This window comes from Trichosurus vulpecula, chromosome 3 (assembly GCF_011100635.1).
Source record: "Trichosurus vulpecula isolate mTriVul1 chromosome 3, mTriVul1.pri, whole genome shotgun sequence".
In the NCBI taxonomy this organism is placed as follows: domain Eukaryota; kingdom Metazoa; phylum Chordata; class Mammalia; order Diprotodontia; family Phalangeridae; genus Trichosurus; species Trichosurus vulpecula.
In genome coordinates this window covers 102,756,486-102,762,482 of record NC_050575.1, presented here as the reverse complement: position 1 = coordinate 102,762,482, position 5,997 = coordinate 102,756,486, and the positions used below count along the sequence as shown (strand labels likewise).

The window sequence follows — 5,997 nt, the reverse complement described above, 5'->3', positions numbered from 1 at the left end:
ATTGCTCTGTTGCGCTGTGTTCTTTGAACGGTTGTCTGCCTTTGAAAAGTAAACCAGAGCACTCCTCATTTTGAGATTGGGAATACTGAAATTATATAGATTTTTATTGTAAGTGTTGCGGGAGACTGCTTCATGTCAGTCGTTGGTAATGAAGTTAGCCAGGCGACCCCGGGCAACACTGCCAGCGTGTTCTTTGCTTGCAGACTACTAGTCATGACGAATGTTTTTGAGCCAGGTACTAAAAACCCACATCACTCTGCCATTAGGCCCAAGGTCATAGCAAGTTCCTAGTAGAACCAGCACTTCCACCGGGTATCCGGACTTCTAATCCCTTCTAATCCGATCTCCTTTATCTTGCTGCCTGGTCCTCCGGAATCCATCACCTCCGTAGGCCACCCTTAAATAGCCTCAGTGGGCGCTTGGATCGTAAAGCAAAGGTAGGTGGGGGCCGGTATTCGTCTCTGCCTAGCCTTCCACTTCCAAAGCCGACCTTGGGAAATTTGGTTCCATCTGCGAGAAAGAAAGGCTTTTCCCCCCATGTTTTAAACAGGCAACTTTGATGTTTGCGGGGGAGGAAAATGTAAAGAAGCTGTCGTTTGATTTGCTTATTTGGACTATCACCCAGAAAGTGAGGGCAGAGTAAGTTGTTTCCCTGCACTCGCCCGCCCCTAACGGGCCCCCCTCCGAGGTTCCAGCCGGGCGGGTGATGCCTGGTCGCTCCAGGCTTTCCGCCGCATGCGCCGTCCCGGGAGACGACTGTCAGGGCCAGAGGGGAGCCTCGCAGGGCTCATCATCCCGAGGGTTTGCCCAACCGCGGCTTGCACCTCCCCCGCTCTCGGGTGGGCCCTGGCGAGGCCCCGCCCCGGGCGGCTCCGCCGAGTTCTTAGTTAATGAATAAAAAACTACAACCAAGGTGGAGACTCCCGCTTTTACGTAGAGCGTCCGCCCTTTTCCTGGTAGTTCCCCGGGATCGGAGGCGGACTGCGCAGGCGTTTGGCTTTTGCGACTGGCTCCGCGCCTGCGCCGGGCCGCATTGCTTTCCCTCTTCCCACCCCCTTGGCTGGAGCTGCTGCGGCCGCTGCCTCCGCTGCCGTTACCGCTGTTGCTGCTGCCGCCGCCGCCGCTGTGGCCGCTGCCGCACTGACAAGTGCCGTCGGCTCAGGTGAGTGCCGCCTCTGCCCGCATTCCCCGGCCCTTGCCAGCCCCGCGCCCCCGCCCTCCAGAGCCAGCCCGGCCCCGAGTACGGGGCTCTCCAGGTGTCTCCGTGTGCCCCGAGTCCTTCTGCCCTTCGGGAGGCGGCTGGGGCTGAGGCCCCCGGCTGGCCAGCGACCTTGGCTGAGCCGGCCCCGGCCCGGGCCCGGGAGCCCCCTGCAGTGACGGAGGCCGCCCGGAATCCCGGCGGCTGGGACTTGTGCGGGGCAGCCCGGCCCGCGCGCCCGCCGCGCTCGCAGCTCCACAAAAGACCCCGGTGCCCGGCCGGTACTACGCTGGATGTCCCCGTTCTGTCCGGAAATACCTGAGGCTCGCAGGTGACCCGACTTAGGTGTTCCAGCAGGACTAGTTTCGGCCGGTCTCCGGACTCGGAATCCCGACGAGTGGCTTGTTCTGGCTCATTGAATTTCCTGAAGGTTACCTGGAAATCCCTCTTGTTCCAGTCAGTTCTTGTTGAAGACATTTCTTTTCAGTTCAACAAATGTTTAGATGCCTGACACGATCGTATTTCCTTAGGTTTACAAAACCCCCTCCTTGGTTATTAAAAACAACCTGTAATAGATAAGAGGATTGGTTCTGCTTTACGGATGAGGAATCCACAGAGGTGAAGTTACACACCATACCCATAGTCACACAACTATTTAAGTGTGGGAAATGGGATTTGAACTCAGATCCCCTGATTCCCAAATCCAGCATTGTCACTATACCGAGCTTGGAAAAAGACTGATCTAGTTTGACCAAATCAGTGTTAGTCCATCGAATAGTTGCTTGGAAATTCTTTTGGTCCAAGCCCTGCCGAATCTTTCAGTTCAATTTAATCGTTTTTATTAAGCAAAGCCTTTCCCAACTCCTTTCTCCTCACCTCCACAATAATCTTCCATTTTAGATTTTTGTAGAGAATTTCCTGAACGCCACCTTGGCTCTTATTCTCATTCTGCCCTGGATAATGCAGAATCATTTGTGTGCCTGTTGTGTACCCCCACTTGGAGCATCTTCAGAGCTCCTTGAAGGCCTCCTTTATTCCATGGACTTAGTAGAAACACTATATAGTACAGCAGATAGTCTGGCTTTTGGTCCAGTAGGAAAAAATTGGCTAGATTTGGTGTCAGGGGATCTAGATTCAAATCATGGAGTTGCCTGGATCCTGCCAGCTAACCACTTAATATCCGGCTGACCTTGGGCAAGTCACTTGAACCTCCCTGTTTCTTAGTCCCCCCTCCTCAACCCCCACCCCCCATCCCTATGAGCTCTACCTGATGGAGTTATTGTGAGGGTCAAATGCTAAACTGTCTGTGGAATGCGAAGCAAACAGAGCTGATTATTCCCATTTTGCAGATAACTTAACAGACGGGGCAAGAATCCCTCCATCCTTCCACTATATCACAGCCCTTAAGAGAATGGTAGCTCTAATTTATATACATTGGTAAAATGGAAAAAACCACCACATTTGGAATCAGGACCTGGGTTCAAATCTCAGCTTTGCCCTTTAACTACTTGTGTGATCTCGGACAAGTACACTTTTCAGCCTCGTTTTCCTCATCTGTAAAATGAGGAGGTTGGATTAGGTGTTCTCTAAGGTCCTTTCCAGTTCAAAATCTATTATTCTATGATCCTGTGATGCAAAGTGCTTCCAGCTGTCATTTGTCCTTTGGCTCTCACAGAGACCCTGTGTAAGGCTTAAGGGTTATTTTTTTATAATTTGAATTTTTCCTATCTGGGACTTGAGAGATTGGGCTGAATTGTGAGACTAAAATCTATTCTCAGATTCATCCCATTCCCCCCTGCCCCACCACCACCACCTAGCTCTCCCTCATAAATCCCTGACTGTTATTTTCCTCTCATCTGCTTCTTATTCCTAAAAATAGATCACTTCTCCCCTCCCCCTCCCAGTCCATTTAGTTGGATTTTTGGTGGAGGCTTCACAGCTCTTCCATGCACTCCCTCACGACTCTGCAGGGCTGGCTTCCCTCCCTGTGATAGGCTGATGAAGGTTTATGACTTAAGAGCCAGGGAAGGTCTCCATCAAAACAGTGATCCACTTCTCTCTCCCTCCAGTTTGGCCCCGCCAAGCCCCCCAGGGATAGAAATAAGCTTACTGATATGCCTGTCAGTAGATTAGGGTTTTTCTGGGCTAATCTGTGATAGAACAAGTTTGTGACTAGGTGGTGCTTTAATGAGGGTGTGGGGGTAGGGGAGTCCAGCCTCAACACCGTGCTGGACTATAACACTGCACTACAAGATTTCATGAAAACCTTGCTTTAAATAATTGGAGATTTATAGATAGAATGCTCTATTCATTCACATCACAGGATAGCTATTTAATTATATGTGGATTTTTTTTCTCCCAAAATGACTTCTGACCCTTATTGTCTTTTGGGAACACACTTGCAGGTTATATCTACCTAGTGTTTAATTTAGTTTGGAAAGCCCTTTCCCTGAAACAGCCCAATGAGGTAAATAGCACAGATGAGAAAGGTTCCCTGACTTGCTTGGTGTCACACAGCTGCTAAGTATTGCAGCTGTGACGCTAACCAGATCTCCTGACTCCAGGACACCAGGTTGCTGTCTCACTTAAATGTCCCCAAGCCTTTCTCTGAGCCTGATTCTCCTGACCTGCAAACCCTTCCTTTCACGGCGTGACAGAGATGAGGAGAGAGAGCCTGAATGATGTTAGTCATAGTTACCCTCCCCCTTGTCCTTGGGTGCTTCTCCCTTGCCCTTTTCCTCCCTCTGCCCCCTCCCTCCACATTCGGTTCCTGTGTTAAATCTAATGCCTTGCCTACTGCTACGCTATTTGCTTTTCCACTCAGTTTTCACTATAACCAAGAGATAAACTCATCATCAAAATACTTGTTTAGCCCTAACAGCATTATCTCTAATATCCTGAACATTTGTTGTTTGCAATTTGAAATGGAAATAGCCAGTGGGTTATCCCCTCTTTACTTTAGCTCTTACATTAAAAGCCTGTGTGACTGTTTTTGCCATATTTTAAGGAGTTAATTAATGTCTAAGAGGACATTAATGTCCTTTGCCACATTTAAGGAGTTACGTGCCCTGTTGTAATTATAGTCATTAAATCATATCTGTCATATTCACAAGGTAATTTATATTTACAAAGCTAATACCCCTAGTTGCTGTTTGGAAGTTGATTGATCTGTGTTGACTTTATATATATTGAAAGCAAGCCTTACTCAATATGGCTTTCAGTCAGTAAGCTTTTATTTACCCTCCTACTTCATGCCAGGCATTGTGCGAAGCAATAAAGACACAAAGAAAGGTAAAAGACAAGCCTTGTTCTCAGGGGGCTCACATTCTGATGAGGGAAACAGTATGCAAATAACTGTGTACAAACAAAATATATACAGAATAAATGGAAAGTCATCAGGGAGGGAAGGAGATGAGGAAAGGTTTCTTGCAGAAGGTAGGATTTTAGCTAGGACTTGAAGGAAGCCAGGAAACAGATATGAGGAGAAAGAGTGTTATAGGCAGTGAAAATGCACAGAATCTGGAGATGCAAGATCTTGTGCGGGACAGCCCAGGAGGCTAGTTTCACCGGAGTAAGGTATAAGAAGCCTGGGAAGGTAGGAGGAGGCCGGGTTGCTAAGAACTTTGAATCAGAGGACTATATTTGGATTGTGGAGACTCTAGGGAACCAATGGAATTTATTAAATAGAAAAGTGACACGGTCAGATGTAGGTCTTAGAAAGATTAATTTGATGGTGGAATGGAGGATGGTCTGGAATAGGGAGAGCCTTGGGGCAGGGGGACCAGCCAACAAGCTATTGCAATCAATAGTCCAGGTATAGGTGGTAAAGGCCTGTACCAGGCTGGTGGCAGTGTCAGAGGAGAGAAGGAGGTGTATATGAAAGATATTAAAAAGGTAAAATCAGCAGATCTTGGTGACAGATTGTCTTTATGGGGTTAAAGAGAGTGAGGAACTGGTAAACACCAGTGTTGTGAGCCTGGGCTTCTGAGAGGTAGTGCTTTCGGTAATAATAGGGAGGTTTGGAGGATTTGGGGAGAAATAGTTTATTCTTGGACTTGTTGTATCTAAGACAGAGGTCAGGAACCTGCAGCCTCGAGGCCACACGTGGCACTCTAGATCCTTTAGTGTGGCCCTTTGACTAAATCCAAACTTCACCCCTGGTCTAAGGTATCTATAAGGCATCTAGTTTGAGATGTCTAAAAGGCAGTTGTAGATGCAAGACTGGAGGTTGGAAGGGAGGTTACAGTTGAATAAATAGATCTGGGACTCATCAGCATAGGGATGATCATTGATGAGATCCCTCAAACAAAATAGCCTAGTAAGACAAAAGGAGAGGGTGTAGGACAGAGTTCTGGGGGACACTACCTTTAACAGCTGGGCAAAGGTCCAGCAAAGGAGACTAGAAGGAGTGGTCAGAACCAGGATAGAGAAGTGTCACATTATAGAAACCTATTAGAAAGAAGGTGTCAAGGAGTGACTTTCAAAGGTTTAGCACAAAAGTGTCAGTCAGTCAATCATCAAGCATTTATTATGTACTTACTGTGTACCAGGCACTCCATTAGACACTGAGAATACTAAGACAAAAACAAAATATATCCAGATTGTCAGAGCTTATGCCTTCAGCAACTGGGGATCATCTCTATACATTGGTGAGGCTGCAGAGGATGACGTTACTGGAATAAGACAGTATTTAAGTGGTAAATTGTATGCTGTAGAAATTCAGAGAAGGAAGAGCTCACTCTATGATTTGTAGAAGTCGGAGGAGCCTTCCTGGAGGAAGTGGAACTTGGGCTGAGTTT

General features: G+C 47.7%; 1 protein-coding gene across 4 annotated transcripts in view; it reads left to right on the top strand.

Moving 5' to 3' along the window:
- The first annotated feature begins 975 nt into the window (after positions 1-975).
- Positions 976-5,997, top strand: part of NDRG3 (NDRG family member 3) — a 74,374-nt gene continuing 69,352 nt past the window's right edge. For 2 of the 4 annotated variants that reach the window (XM_036750945.1, XM_036750946.1), the window contains exon 1: positions 1,050-1,162. The gene's annotated coding sequence lies outside the window, so the exon portion shown is untranslated. Of the gene's footprint in view, positions 1,163-5,997 lie in introns of all 4 variants that reach the window. The other 2 variants (XM_036750948.1, XM_036750947.1) reach the window with 2 other exon arrangements.